Source organism: Serinus canaria, chromosome 11 (genome assembly GCF_022539315.1).
Source record: "Serinus canaria isolate serCan28SL12 chromosome 11, serCan2020, whole genome shotgun sequence".
NCBI lineage: Eukaryota > Metazoa > Chordata > Aves > Passeriformes > Fringillidae > Serinus > Serinus canaria.
The window spans coordinates 411,620-427,898 of record NC_066325.1 but is presented as its reverse complement, the minus strand read 5'-3'; the positions used below and the strand labels follow the sequence as shown (position 1 = coordinate 427,898).

At 39.6% G+C, this 16,279-nt stretch overlaps 1 long non-coding RNA gene across 1 annotated transcript; it reads right to left on the bottom strand.

Annotated features, from left to right (window-relative positions):
- Positions 1–1,029: 1,029 nt before the first annotated feature.
- On the bottom strand, positions 1,030–15,711 carry LOC108962909 (uncharacterized). The gene is made up of 2 exons (XR_001991641.3): positions 15,164–15,711; positions 1,030–5,265 (listed from the first exon to the last, which is right to left on the bottom strand). It is a non-coding gene; the product is annotated as an uncharacterized LOC108962909 (long non-coding RNA).
- Between the last annotated feature and the right edge of the window lie 568 nt (positions 15,712–16,279).

Sequence of the window (16,279 nt, the reverse complement as noted above, 5' to 3'; positions counted from 1 at the left end):
AAGAAGTAAAGATCATTTCACTATACTGAATAGTGTGATTGTTTTAAAGGGCTTTTATTGTGAACTTCATAAAGTTTCTCTAAAGAATCTACCTTTGACCGTGGATGATGTCAGCAAGCAACAACCCCATGCACAAGTGGCATCATCCAAGACAAGGCAGTTAAGACCCCTTTTACTGCATCACTTCTATTAATTGACATGTTATAAACTCTTCTCCACCCTCATCATTTTACTGGAATCGAATATGAAATGTAAAAAGATGAATTTGGGGATTTCCTTTTGATTAAAAAAAAAAAGTTTAAAATAAATGTTTCAAACTCTTATAAAATTTCCTCTTTATCTCCCCCCCTGCCTCAGGCAATTTGTGATTCACATGGACTCTGTGGATTCCAGCAAGTTTCAAATAATATGAAGATAAACTTAAAAATCCAATCCCAACAACCAAATCAACATCAGTTAGTTTTCTTCTCAGTTGCTAAGGAAAGCTCCCCCTTCAAGCAGGGTCCAAGAAGAAGTGACCTGTCCTTTTGCTCCTCCAGGATATGTTTCAAACATTTTGGCCAAGCCCCTTAGGGTGCCCTTGGCACTAAAATATGACACTGCTTAGTTATCCATTTGAGAACTCTTGCCAAACATTTTCTCTTTTCCTAGAGAAAATAAAAAGCCCAAAGGTATATTTAGAAATCCTTGGCTAGCCTTGCTTATTAAATATTTATTTTGATAGAGATCACAGTAGTGTAAATGAAGTTTGAGTCTAGTTACAAGTCTTGAACTTGGATATGGTTTGGCACTTTTTAAAATTTATTTAATGCACTAAGCAAATTATCTTCTCTTGCAACTGTATTATTCTGCTTTTCTTGAAAGATCTGTATCTAAAATATGCAGACACAGCATGAGAAAGATCATCTTCAGATTTTGGAGACAGAAAACAAATATTGTATTTTGTGCAATATCAACAGAAATGGTTACATTCTGAACAGCAATGTAAGCATAGCACATTGAGTGGAGAAAGTCACAATTTACCAGTGATATTTTTAGGCCATTGTGTCTGGTCTCATTTATTGATAGAACTCTCTTTTTTTTTCCACCCCAAGTTATTTAAATTATATATAATTATTCAAAATTAACTACAAGGAATGACTCGTATTTGAACACTGAACTGGAATAATTTACAGGCATATAGCAGAATATTAATTAGAAATGCAAGCTGTGACAAGACATAAAAAGGAATATTACTCTCATATTGTGGAGTAACTCGTGTAAGCATCCATGAGGCATTGCACCTACTGGTATATTGAGTCCACATTTTAAGACTGTCAGTATAAAAAAGAAAACAAACTACCCAAAAATGCATTACTGGGGTTGCCTGGAGCTCTATCATAGCAAAACACAGTAGCAATGACATAATAATGTCAGAGGAAACTGAACAGTATATTAGCGGTATTACAAGCTGGCATACAAGAAGAAAACCCATCTATGGAGAAGTAAAATAAAGAATTTAAGGGAAGACTGAGATTCCTAATATCTTCAAAGTAAATAAATAAATCTTTTCTGACATTTCTGAAAAAAAAATGGAGAAAATATTAGGGATGCCTGAAGCTGCCAAACCACCACCAACACAACACTGACTGAGGCAAAGACAGCTTTAAAGTCAAAGGGAAGAGAAAAAGCAGTCCTGGATAAAAGCTTATTGGAGATTTCAAAAATATGAATGATGATAACAAAACTATCCTACCAATAAGTCTAAATAGCTCATTAGCCTGAATGATGCACTGAAAAATAAGTGCAAAGCTGATTTGTTTTTCGCTGCCTGTCACTTTTTATAAACTGCACCATGATGGAAATAAACGTGAGATTTCTAGAGGGCATTTGAAAAAAAATCCCATTTGCCATAGTCTCATAAAACTCCCCAGTAAAATTGTACTCATTAGATTTAACGGCATCGACCATGCTGGGATAGATGCAACTCACAATTAAAATGAGAAGATTTGCCATAAACTTGGTTGTGTTTCTGCTGAGAGAGAGAAGGATCAAACCAGCCTCTAAATGCTAAGATCCCCTTTGAAATCAAAGCCCATGGAGTCACTGAAGTTGCTCACTTAGAACCACAGGAAAATTTATGCTGTAAGAAGGCTCCAGAAATCATCTGGTCCAAACTCCCATTCAAAGCAGAGGCAGCTTCAAAGCCGAATGGTATTATTCAGGGCCTTGTTCAGACAAGTTTTGAAAAACTCTGTGGATGGAGATTTGCCTGAGCTGTCTGGGTCCTGCTCCAAGAAGCTCTCATTGTGACAAGTTTTCTTCTGTGTCCAGTTGTAATCTTCTCTGCTGTGGCTGCTCCTGGATCCCTGGCAGTGTCCAAAGCCAGGATGGATGGAGCTCTGAGCAGTCTGGGATAGTAGAAGGTGTCCCTGCCCATGGCAGTGGATGGAAGAAGATAAACTTTAAGGTTCCTCCCAACCCATCCATTCCATGATTACATCTGACAAGCAAGTTTGTTTTCATTAAACTTCCAGAGGCCTTGAATGAAGAGGTTGGGGTGATGGGGGCAAGCAAGATCTGTCCCAACTGTCCTGCCCTGATGTCTTTACACCAATAACCACGATTTGGGAAACTTGGCTGAAATTATTCCTTTTTCTCCCGCCACAAATACTTTGCCATTCACTAAATTGGATGTCTTTAAAGACTCAGAAAAGGTTTCTGCAAAATCTTCTAAATCTTTAGTTGTGGCAGTGGGAGAGATTAGACAACTATTCTGCTCAGCTGAATCATAAGCAGTTAAAAATACTTCTCACATATTCTGTCACCAGATTTGTTTGTTTGCTTCCAAATAACTTTCCTCTGGTTTATGACCTTTTCAAGCCTAAATTACAGGTGCTCCCTTAGCTATTAATGGCTCTAACTTTTCTTTATCCAAACCACTAGGCATTGCTTTTAGCAGTACATACATTAATATCTCTTTCTTCCTCTCTTTGCTAAAAAGATGCCTTATTCCACTGGGATTTGGCCAAACCATATCTATAGCAGTAGAGTATTCCAATTCTTTAACAATATTTGATTCTCAAGGAAGAGAAGCCAGGAAAAGTAAGAGAAGGTGTTGCCTTCAGGAATCACTATTTATGTATTTGCCAAAAATAATGGTATCAGAGATGAAATTCAGTTAAACATTTCTATTCTTTTCCTGAACCGCAAGAACCCAGTAGGAATTCTATGCCATAAATGTTTCTTTGGATTTCTAAGGAAATTTGGTATAAACATAGATTTCCTACACAATACCAGGCACATCACACATATTTTAGAGTACTGAAATCTTCTTTAGAACCACATTTCCAATGAGCTCAAAACATGATGCTCAATGTTTGAACATAATAAACCACTGGCAAAAGTTCTGGTCATGCAGATGAGTGACCCTTCCCTTTTTTTTTTTTTAACTTGACAGCAGACAAGCCCACCCTGCCCTGATTTTCATTTAATCCTCATTCATTTTAATTATTGCAAAATGGAAAGGACACAGACTGCAGCCGTTTTCTTCTTTTCTTTTTGATTTTCATCAGAACTCCTTGTAACATTAACATTCTCCATTTCTTGGACATATCAGTCTCCTGGAATTTGTTTCACCACTTTTGACTACTGAATTTCATAAGCCTATGCTTGTAGAATACTATCACAATTTTGTATAGAAAAAATCAACAGCCTTGTAAGGATTTTACATAAAACATCTAAATTTCTTTAGTATAAGATTAGAAAGACAAATGTTTTTTCCAAGAATAGTAACAAGGACCTGACAAGAATAAATCCAAGCCCAGGGACTGCTGGGGCTTTCAGTGAAGCGTAAGCAGGAGCTAAATTGAGGAATTTAAGTGTTTGTGTTCACAGACCTTACATAAGGTTATGATGATCCTATTCTGCTTTATTTGGGTATTCATGCACGAATATGATTTCCCATACTGTTGTTACAGCAGAGCTTACCAAAACCCGGGTTTAGTGGTTAATGTCTGCTTTGCTCAAGGTTCATTAGGTGACAGAACAGTTACAGAAAGTTGCACTGCGGGTTGGCCATGGACTTCCAGGGGAACAGTTTCTTGGACAGCTTTTCCTTGCAGAGTCAGAGAACATTCCCAGAATGCAGCCAAAGCAACAGTCAGAGTGTGGTTCATTCCCTCATCTGGGAAAAGCTAATCTCAGTCTTGGGGCAGCACATTAAGAAATGGATTTAGTTTGGACTTTCAAAGGATACTGTTATGAGCGAACAAGGCCTGATTTCAGAAAGGGATGAGAAAGGCTCTCGTTTATTTAAAAAAATTAACCAGAAAGAACAGAGTGTCCACGATAAGCTTGGACCCCCTCACAACAGCTCAAAATGACAACGTGTACAGAACACGCTGGGTTCTCTCCCTCACAAGCAGCTCTCTCTACTCGTAGAACAGAAAAGAACCCAGCCCAACTCAAAACCCCTCCCTTTATAACACCCTTTGGCCCAGGATTGGTGGGATTTGGATCCTTGCCCTGATTGGTGGAATTTCAGGGCTTTGATTGGCCCTTAATGGGATTCATTCTGGGCCAATCGTTTCCTCAGGGTGTCGAATGATTGGTTGGTGTCTTTGTTCAATCACACTTTGCCCTGGTTTGCCCATTTGCCCCCACCAAATCCTGGACCTCCTCCCCATCCACAACAAACACCCTCTTTTCCCAAAACTAACAGAACCAAGCCCATAACAATACAACAGCAATTACCAGTGCAGACAGGACAGAGGTCCCCCTGGATAATTCCCTAATTCCAGGCTATTGCTCCCTGCCATAATGCAGAGGGTGTGTGCATGACCCGTGGTATATAAGACACACACAGAGCAATTCTTGTATGCGCCTGGTGAAACAATCTGGAGTCTGCAGCCGCCATTAGTGGTGACAGATACCACATGGAGATGCCCAGGGCAGTCCCCACAAAGTTACTCATAAAGAACGTTCCAACTCATTGCTTTGCCTTTGAGCACAAATCCAGTTATTTCTGTTTTGCAAGTCAGGATCTTCAGCAGCAGCACACAGCAGAAAGCAAAACATACTTAGGTGACATTTCCTTAACTCTAGGCAGATCTGATTAATGAGGCAGGGCTGGAATTAACCTTTTTCTTCTCGTCAAGAAGAGTTTCCAAGTTGTGCAAAATTCCCCTTCTGATGCTGTTCATTCCCATTTAAGTCCTGCCAAGCACGCTGAAAGCTAACACACTTCTCAAGCTGCACCAGCCAGCCATCCATGTCTTATTATCCCTGTAAATATAATGAGAAATTATTTGATATTAACGGCTTCAGATTTATCTGTTTAGGTTGGAAATGCAACTCCCGCTGCAGTTCCAGCTAACTGGAAACATATCCAGTAACTTCAGCTGATGGAAATCAGAGGAACATGCTTCATAACATATAAACATGACGTTTTAAAATGTTTAGTGCTTGGATTAATACTGGAATCACTGCTTGCTCCTGCTAGCAATGTTCCTTGCGCGCACAGCCATAAAGAATTAAACCAGCTATCAGTACTAGTAACCGGTTAAAAAAATAAAAGTCTACTCAAAATTAGGCAAAGTCTTTCCCAGAACTATTAAATTACTTACAGTGTTTAAAGATTCCAAAGCCAGCTAGTGTCATCCTGTGCTTTTCCCTGCTCCATGGACAGTCCTGACTATGCAGCACCACATTACTGGACTAATGGAGCAGTCCAAGCTTTTTTTTTTTTTTTTAATATTAATTTTCTAGTTATATGTAGATATAAAATTCAAACCATTGGGAAGACCTGGCTGTTGAAAGAACCCAAAGGGAATCCCAGCTCTGCATTGGACCCCTCCATGGAGCTCCCAGTTCACCCAGCCTAGAGATTCTCTGTAGCTCTCTCTGTACCAAGGCAGACTCTAATCAATCCACACACAGGAGAAACTTACATTGTCCCATGAAACTTAATATTAAAAAGATTAAAAAGTTATTTGACAAAAAAAGGAAGAAGAGAAAAGAAAAGGAGAGGAGATGAGAGGGGAGGGGAAAGGGAAAGGGAAAGGGAAAGGGAAAGGGAAAGGGCAGGGAATTAATATATTCACCCCTCATTCCTGTTTTTCTCTCAAAGATACTAACTTCCAATTCCAAGTGATGCTCTCAGTTAAGAGCTCAGGTTGTCAGCAGTACCCAAGCCAAGGCAAATTAAAAAACCCAAATCTATTAATGCAGTAATACCTGCTCCCAAAGTAATTTAATTATGTAAAAATGTGCTCAACCAGAGCACTTGAAGGACCGTGTTACTAAGGCATATTTCCCAAACAATATTAAGGACTGTATATTTAAAAAATATATACATTTCCCATAAGAACATACCCCTGCTGGAGTTTAGGTGTCATTCAAGGGGGAAGTTCTGAATTTTTGGATTTCAACACTACGAGAAATAGTTAAAGCAAAGCAAGAAACTCCTTTATCTTTCTCTAGCTGGAAATTCTTATTTCCCCTATGCAGCTTCAATGAGCCATTAGAAAAGGGAAAAAAAACCCATTTCCTTAAATTCTATTAAATATTTCTGGTTGCTGTATGCTGAAATACATTGTTATCATCATGGACTTTTTCTCTGAGCCATATGGAAAAGTGAATTGAAGATCTACTCAAAGAAAAGGTAGTTGCATTTTTTCATCTAATTATTTAAAAGTCTGCTTTACAAACCTTCCTCCAATGTACTGAAAATTATTCTTTTAAGCTTTCTATACAATTATGTTAAAGCTTGCATTAGTAGAGCCAACAAATAATGTGTTTTCCCTTGGAAAATGTTGTTACAATAAGTGTGCTTTATCAATAATATATCACAAGAACTCCGCTCTGTCTTGATTTGAATTCTAAAACTCATTCATTATTGACCAGGACTTGGAGAAAAAGAAATGTTATATTTGAAGATGCATATGGCTATGTTTAAAATAAATTTTAGGTTTCTACATATTCAAATTAAATTGTCCATCACAACACATTGTCCTACTCTGAAGAGCAGATCAGAATTCTTGACTTCAGGAACTGAATGTCTCAAATATCAGTGAGCGTAAATTAAAAAAAAAAAAGCATAACCTGAACAATCTCTAATTTTTATAGTACTATGAACAACTTGCCATTAAAATCAGATACATTATTTATATATTAAAAATCTCATTTAATTTTCCTTTCTACTTTCTTGGGACAAGAGGGGTGAAAAATTCTGATTTTTCTGTAGCAGAAAACACACAAAAAGTACCTGCTGATTTTGCATATGGCTATAGGGTTTTTTTCCCCCCCAGAATTCAATGCTCTCAATTCTTCAGAATTTTATTCACCTGTCAGGAAGCACATGGATGTTACACTGGAGTCAATTATGACTCAAATTTGGATGATCCCTTATTGTTCTCACTCAGATCCCATCAGGGTGCTGGGGAATAGTTTCTCTCATTATTCTGAAGTTATTTTGCTCAAAGCTCAGCACATGAAATGAGTGACTTTCCAGAAGTTCACATTTTGCTTCTGCAACATCATGATTTATCTCTTCTTGTATTTTTTTAATAGAAAACTGTACCCATCCCATTTTGCTGCTGATATGTAGCAAACATTACCTCTAGACAAAACAGGATTTTTTTCTAAATACATGTTTAAGTACAAACAGGGGTTTTAATTCAGATATTGATAAGCAGGACGGGGAGGGAATGGATTCTGTCCCACCCAGGGAGCACCCTTCAAGCAGACTGAATATTCAGTGATTTTACATCACCAGCTTGGTATGTGAGACCCAGATCATTTATTTCATGGCTCAGTTTGAAGTGCAGGTGTTGGTTTGACTGTTAAAAAGTCAACCCATTGGATCAAGCCTACCTTCTGTCCCAAAGGAAATTGAAACAGGTGTTTCACAGAGAAGGGCTGCAGGTCCTGGATGAGCTGATGTGGCCCCATTTGTTCTCTGTGAATATTCTGCAACACCAACTGGCTCATATTTGACTTCAGAGGTGAAGTTAATTACAGAACTAATTTTGGAAGAGTTTTTAAACATTACAGTTCTGGATAAATCTTAACCCCTCTCCCACTCAGGGTTTCTCCTGAGAAGCACCACATTTATTTTTTATTATTTCATCAGTACAAATATATGACCCATACTATACTGGGATTCTCTATCAGCTGTGCAAAAGCAGGTCTGTAGCTATGCCTGTTCTTTCATCTGTTGATTACAACTATAAATACATTCCAGTATTTGAGCTCTTTTCTCCAGCCGGATGAATTAATTAATACTGTCAGTATATAAAATAACAATAATAAAATCAGAAAGATATTTCTTTACCCAAAAAAACCCAAGCAAAACCAAACAGCATCTTGCAGATGCTGACAATGGTTGAACACCCAGGAGCAGAGCACAACATCATTAATATTTTCAGTGCCTGGTACTTTTTTGTGCGCAGAACAGTCAGGATGCAGCAGCTGAAAGAAGCTTTGTCAAGGAGCATTCCAAGCTGCTTCAATCTGATCTACCATCATTATTCCTTTGAAGCTGTATCATAAGCAGCTCAGTAAGACACATGTGAAAGAAGTTACTGCACAGGAAAGTTTGGCTTTTTACAGCACTGCCATCAAAATTTACTGGTGTATCAAAGATCCTAATTTGAAAATAAGTTTTCTGTCTTTTTATGGTATGTGATATTTTATAGAGATTACACTCATGGAGGAACCTGGAAACACAGTAATAAAGAATCTGAAGATCTTTTAAATGCCAAAGCTATTCCATGGTATGACCGAGCCCATTAAAAAGTCATGAATTATGTCAGAGAACATATTCCCCAAGATTAAATTATTCCTGAAGGAAAGATTAAAACAGTTTACAGGTCTGTATTTAGGACCAAAAAATAGTCATGAAAAAAACCAACACAAGTAATTAGAACAAAAAAAAAAAAGTACTGTGACACAGGCAGAAAATAGTTTTTAATATATTCCACCTTCGTTAGCTGATACGGAAATTTATAATAAGTGATGGTACAAGGGTTGGTTTTTCAATGTGTGAAAAAAGAAGCCTACATTGTATATATATTTTGCTATCTCCTCAGACCACACATGTTAGACCTATATGTGAAAATAAAGGACAGGAACAGAAGAAGGGGGAAAGAAAAACAAAAATAGAAGCTCCAGAATTTCCCTTGGAGCTGTTCAGTGCCCTCCTGGAACAAAATCCAGGTTCCCTGGCCAAATCCAGCAGCAGCCCAATACAAATGGTGGATTTCAAGTTCATTGGCAATCAGTGGTCTAGCGATTAGAGGAGCAATAACTCATCCAGAAACCACACAAAGCCTTCAGTAAAAGAAAGAAACACAGATGCAGGACTATATGAGGGACCTAAACTATTTCATATTTGTTTTCTCTGCAAATCTAATTATTGTCTTCATCCAGGTCTTTCTTTTGCTGACTTGACTTTAACAAATCACCCTGTTAGTGGATGCTCCCATGAATAAAAATCTCTGCTTTACTCCAGCAGAATCTTATTTGGCCAACAGTAAATATTTACTGACACTGAATGCTGTGCAGTCCTTACAAATGAATGTGGATTTATTTCAAATTTGAGGGTCATTTTCTATGGTCTCCTCATTAATTGAGAAACTAAGAAAACCACATCAAAAGTGAAATGCTTTCATGAAAAAGAAAAACTGGCTGATCCTTCTTGAATAAATAAGAGTGAAGAAGGAATTAACAGTAGTATGAACAATAAAAGTTTTTAATGGAAAAAATATATATATAGAAAATACCACATTTTACCTAAAACTTGACAGGAATAAGTTACACTGATTGGAGAGGGGAGGGAGGGGGGTTTGCCAATGAAATAATTCAGCACAAAGAAAGAAAAAGCATTTCACACCTCTCTTCCTCATTTGCGGAGATTAATTTTTCTCTCCATCCCTTCTGTGTGGAATCCTAAAGGCATCCCTGAGAAATACCCAGTGAATCTCTCATGGTCAATACAGCACTTTTGACTGTAATCACATGGCTGAGGGGAACAGCTTGTCTTAGAAGAAGCTCCCTCCTGTACCTGCACCTCCAAAACATCTGAGAGTTTGAAATATCCTTCACCTGACAGGAAAGAGATCCCTATTTCTTCAAACATCATATACTGAAAATTGAAAAATAGGTGGCTGCTTATTTCTCCTCAGGAGTCTTGCACACCCATTTTGTTTCCTCACCTGTCTCCTACTTGGGAATGAAGTTTTTTAAAAAATCTTTCCTTCCCTCTACTATAACCCCATCCGATTTAAATGTGAGTTTTAAGAATTCTTTATTTAATATTAAAGAGGGTAAAATCTCTGCTGGTTCAAGAGCTGGTTCACAAAATAATCTCACCCAGCTCAGGAGGGAAGAGCAAGGCAGAGAGCTGGACTGGGAGCAACTCTGCAGCCACACAGTGTCAGCCTGTCCTGGCATCCAGTTTTAATCTGCATTTGTCCAGTCCCTTGGATGGACACAGCATGACCACCAGTGATTTTGGTGTGATTACTGACCAATTGTCTCCCTTAACAAGAAAAAGGTAAAGGGGGGAACAACTATGAGAGAACATTCTGCACTCCTTTATTTTTGCTGCAAGTTATAAATATTTCAAGGGTTGACTGTGTTAGAAACTATTCTCCATCTTTCAAAAACAAATCATGACAATATGTGTTGTTGCTGCACCCCTCTGCTTCCATGGAAAGTGCTGCTTCTGTGCCCATTCCCTCCTCTCTGGTTTAAGTACCCAAATTAAAATGGGAATTTTAGGACTCCTTTTCAATCTTTTAATATAAAAATGTAAAATCTTGGAGACTATTTTGAAACACATCTTTCTTGATTATCATAGAGTAGAACAGGGTGGGCTACACTTTTATTGGCTCCAGGAAATGCAGAAGGTGAGACTTTGTTTAAATGCTGCAGAGGATGTAAGATCAAAATTGTTTATCTTCTTCCACCTCTTCTGCTGAGTTGGATTTGATTTTGCCTTTTTTCCCCTACAGTTTATAGAAGAGGCAAATACTCTGAAATCCCAGCCAGGACGTCTTTTATTTGGGTCACTGCTTCTCTCTGGGGATGGGCAAAACTTTGTTCTCCCATCAACGAGTCTTTATTTCCTCTCTGCCACCTTTCCTGTCATATTCTTGTCCTGGTTTGAAAGGAAGTGGTTTTTTTGGAGACAGTGGTTAGCCCAGTGGGGGCTCAGGTGTGAATATTTGCACCTGTTTGGACCAATGAGGAGATGGTTCCGCCTCTGAGAACACAGGGTATAAAGGTAGAACTCCCAGGAAGTGACGCTCTCTTGCTTGTCGGTCAGCAAAGGGATCAGGTCAGTTCTCTCTCCCCCTCCGGCTGTAGGCCGGGTGGGGGAGGGGAAAAGGCCACGAGGCGGTGTGAGCTAGGCCTCAGGCCTTGGATATTGGAGAGAGAGAGAGACCGGGGGGGGGGGAAGTGAAAGGATGGAGGGGTGGAAGTAGTGAAAGCACCGAGCAAATCCCCCCCCCCCCCCACCCCGCTTCCTAGAGAGAGAGAGAGAGAAGAGAGAAAAAGAGATAAGACGCGCCGGGCAGCTCCTGGAAGTTGGCCAAGAGTGTGAAGAGAGTCCGGCACCTAGAGATGATTTTAACTTTTTTTTCCTTCACAATGGAAACCTTCCAGACGTTGATCCTCCCGGAGGACAGAGATAAGAACAAGAAGAAATGGACAAGTGAAATGAGAGGTTTGTGTGAGTAGGGAGTAGTGGAGTTAATGAGAAGAATTTACTTGGGAAGAGATAAACGGAGGAGCAGTTTTTTTTTCGGCTGTGGACGGACTAACTTTCTATTGTAACACAGAGACTGCGGTTTTGGGGGGAAAGCAATGGCTCAGACCCAAGAAAGGCAGTGAAGAGTAGTGGTGGGCAGAAATCAGAAATGAGAGGATTTCTGTCGTGAAGCCCTTGCCCCGGGGGAAATGGGGGGGATTTTGTTATCCCAAAATGGAGAGACTGTCGTTTTGTGGAACTGACCAAAGTATCCTTAAAAAGAGAAACCCCAAAAGCAATCTTCTGGTCCATTTCCATGGTGAGAGCATGGAATATGGAAAGGGGTTAGTCAAGAAATGGCACAAGGAGAAGACTCCTTCCTCTTTAATAGAATGTATTGATTGTTTGAAGAAGGATAATGGACTGAGAATTAACACCTGGGAGATGGGGACTGAAGGAAGATTTGAGTTGGTATTGTATGTTGTAATGTGGGTTGAAAGGGGGAGGAGAAATGTGTTTGGAAGATTTCCATTCTGTTCTTTGTGTGTGTGTGTGTGTGTGTGTTAATAAAGTTTTTTTTCTTTTATTCCTAAGTTGGTGTTTGCTTGCTCTGTTTCTGGTCACATCTCACAGTAGACACTACGTGGATGTGTTTTCATGGAGGCACTGGCATTGTGCCCAGTCCAAAACCAAGACAATTCTACATAATATAATTAATATAATATTATATAATACGATATAATATGATATGATAATTATAATACAGTATAATACAATACATATAATGAAAATCAGCAGCCATGGAGTTCATTAATGCTGAGGTCCATTTCCATACTGTGTCTTCAAAGCCCTAAGGAAAATGTGCTTTGAGAACCACATAATTTCAGTCAGAAGATGTTACAGCCGTCATCATTGCATTAGGCAACAAAACTGTGTAGAAAAGAATGTCTTTGTACTATGCTGGCACTGGTACAGTCACAAGAATAACTGCCTTAATCTCCCTGTTGTCAGGAGCACACATACTTTATAATAACTGCTTGCATGCATTCTGAGAAACAGTCCCAGCTCCCAAGACAAAACTTTTCTTTTGCTCTACAAATTCATTTCTTCAGCTGCTTCTGAGGCACATGTGTGTGTGTTCTATTCCTGACTCCCTTCTTCCTCAGCTCACAGCTACAATTACTTAGAAATATGCCTACAAATTATCAAAATGCAGTAACTTCTTCTGCATCAACGAATGTAATAAACTGTGTTGATGCTGGGGTTATCATATTAAATATCACAGCAGTTTAGCTGGAAAATAATCAAGCAGGAATGTACAGAGCCCTGAAGTCCTAACGGGAGGTGTGGGGAGATCAGCACTGAACAGAGGGTGCAGTGCTGTAAACACACACGCACTGCTGATTTAGGCAGCAGGACCACAACCTGAAGCAAGTCAGTTTGGACCACTCACAGAAGTGATTTAAGCACCACCCCAGCAGATAAACCCGCTAATGAGGTATGTTGGAGAGGAGTGAAAGGAAAGGAAAGGACTCAGTCTAGCTCCCTTGGCTCCTGCAGGGCCTGCTGAGACAGGGAGTTCCCTGGGCATTGTTTTCCCTGATCCCTGAATGAACAGAGGATTTTCCTCTGGAGAAGTGAAAGATGCAAATATCCCAGAGCTGTTACCTGTGTGGAGCACAGCCGGCGAGCCAGGCTCTATGCAAGCTCAGCATTGTGAATGAGACCTCTTGGGGAAAACCGAGATAGATCTGTGGGATCTGGTCCAGCCCTCCAGGGACCAGGTGTTCCAGCTGTGAGGGACACTCCCGGGCATCCGCAGCACAGGGAATGGGAACCTCCTGGGCTTTAACATCAGAAATAAGATCTATTCCAGCATTTACCCAACTGCATGGAAGAGATGCAAGAGCACAGACATTGTACTATTCCAAAACTTCTCTGAAAGTCACCTCGATATCATATAGTCTTTATCACACAATTTTCAAAAAGTACAAGAAATCTGCTTTGAACAAACAATCAAAATAAGATATTTTTCTTTTTGTTTATATTTAATTTACAGGCTCTTTTAGTTCATTACTCATGGCATGTGTTTTCCGTACTGTCTCTGAAAAATGTTAATTCATTTTGATTATACTCAAATCTCCACTTATCACCACATATATCTGATCTAATTAACGTGAACTGATGAATGTTACTGCCACTAAATGTAATAAGCAAACCCCTAAGAGTTGAATAGCCTTACTTGGTAAATATGATATTTTAGGTGAAAAAATTGTCTCATGTCTTCTTTTCTACTGTAAACCATTTAAGAGTTCATGTTCTATTTATGTGAGGTTATCCAGATGCTAAATCAGAATTTAACTGTTTATGTGAAATAATTTATTTAAGTCCTGCTACAACCTCAGAGCCCTCAAGGGTTGAACTGGGATCTAGTGACAAAGCCAAAGATCAGCAAAAGAACTGTCTTGTGCAGAAAGGTGAGATTAGGGAAAATATTTTTTATGCAGTGAATTTAAGGAAGACATTTCTGATGTATTGTATCCACTCTAAGGATAAAACTGTCCTGAAATACTCTTGAAGGACACCAATACTTGTTGTGTTAAAAGGATTTGTGGTCTGTCATTTATAAAATGCCCAAACACCTTCTAGTGTTCCAGAAATCCCAAAAGTGTTGTGGTTCCAGGCTGCCTGGAGTAGGAGGCAGTTTGTGTTTTTGGCAACAAACACCACCAACAGTCCATTGGCAACAATTCAAATTGAGTTTGTTGACCTTGACCAGCTGCCAAACACCCACCCAGCCACTTATTCACCCTCTTCAACAAGATGGGGGGAAATAAGATGAAAGGGCTCATGAATCACAATAAAAACATGGACATCATCAAAATTTGGCACAACAAATAAGCTGGTATGAAGTAAAAAGCACAATAGGATCTAATTTACCTAAATTAGAACATGTAATTTTGTGTTTAATATCAAAACAAGATAAATAATTAAAATATTAAAATGAAAAATAAGATGTCTTCACCTCCTGCAAGTGAGGTGAAGACATCCAACCTTTTTCATTTGCATATGAAAAAGGTTTTGATTGCTACGTCATGAAATTCCATTGCTAAAATATAAAAATTGTAAGTTTAAGACCATAGGAAAGGTTAAATCTCTTACCTGCTTTCAATAGAAATTATTTAAAAGAATGAAGTCAATATATTTAATACCAAGAAATTATGACAGATCAGGTGATCCTATCACTCTCAGAATCTGGAAGATTACTCAGTGTGTTAGCCACATTAATTGTTTTTACATATGAGCACTTCATGCATCAAAATAAACATACTTTAGATTCAGAGGAAGCCCAGAAAACCCACACCACTTCCAGTGGTTTAAAACACATGCCTAAAGATTTGTGGGTAGAAGAGGAACTGCTCATACCTGCTTTGCTGAAGAAGGAATTTTGGAGACAAAGTTTGGAGACCTCCTCCTTAAAATTACTCAAGTTTCACTGAGATGAGACTTCCTCTCTACAGGATAAACAAAGTTGCTGCGCTGCTGCTTTGAAGACCCTCTACTCCCCGCACGGCGGGGAGGAGGGAGCGCCGGCTAGCTGGAGAGCACAAGCAGCGGCTAGCAGCGGGGGGCACTGCCTAGGCGAGCCAGGGGCGTCCAGGCAGCACCTTCGGCAGGCTGGAGCAGCGTTCGAGGTGCAGCTTTGGGCGAAGGAAGCAAAGGAAAAGAGGACCTTTACTCCGGGATGCAGTCCAGAGAAGGTTTATTGTCTCCTGGGGGAGTCCAGGGAGCAAAGGCCAGGAGGGACAGTGACAGTAACTTATAAAGGGGGTGGAACATAGGTTAAGATACATTACAAGAACCAATGGGGGAAAACTGAGGAGGAGTATTGCACATAATAGACTTGTAAGGCAACGAATGATATTTAAGCCAGGGAGGGGCCCAGAGCACCTGCCCAATCACTCCCTGGGGAAGGGAGAAGTCTCTGGAAGGATGGGCAGGGCCCTGGGAGACGGACAGGGCTTGGGAGGGGAGAAAGTCGCAACAAAATGGAGGGTTGCCAGGGGAACGGGGGTGGAGACAAGGGGTTGGCAGCGTGCCCAGACAGGGAAGGTACTATTTGGGGAAAGGGGGAACCAGGGCTGAACCATCAAACTGAAACATGGGGTTGAAACTGGGGAGAACATTATAAAATGGGGAGAACAGTACAAATTAGGGGAGAAACATAACTGGAAATTGGTCGCGCACCGCAACACAAAGTTTTATTTTAAGGTTGATGAAAGGGACCTGCACCTTATAAATCAAATGTTTACTGTGTGTAGTGAAAATCCAGTGTGGAAGTCTGAAAAGCAAACTGGATTAAGGAATACCAGGGAGCAAAAGTGTCTGTAAGGCCAGATAAGTATCTAGATTAAATAAGAACCCACAAAGAAACCTCTCAAAAAGCAATAGCAAGTTCAGCAGTGAAGAAGCAAATACTGATTTCAAAAACTAGAATTTAAAAATATTGTCATCCCAGTGCTCTTAAAGCTGCAGTTTTTT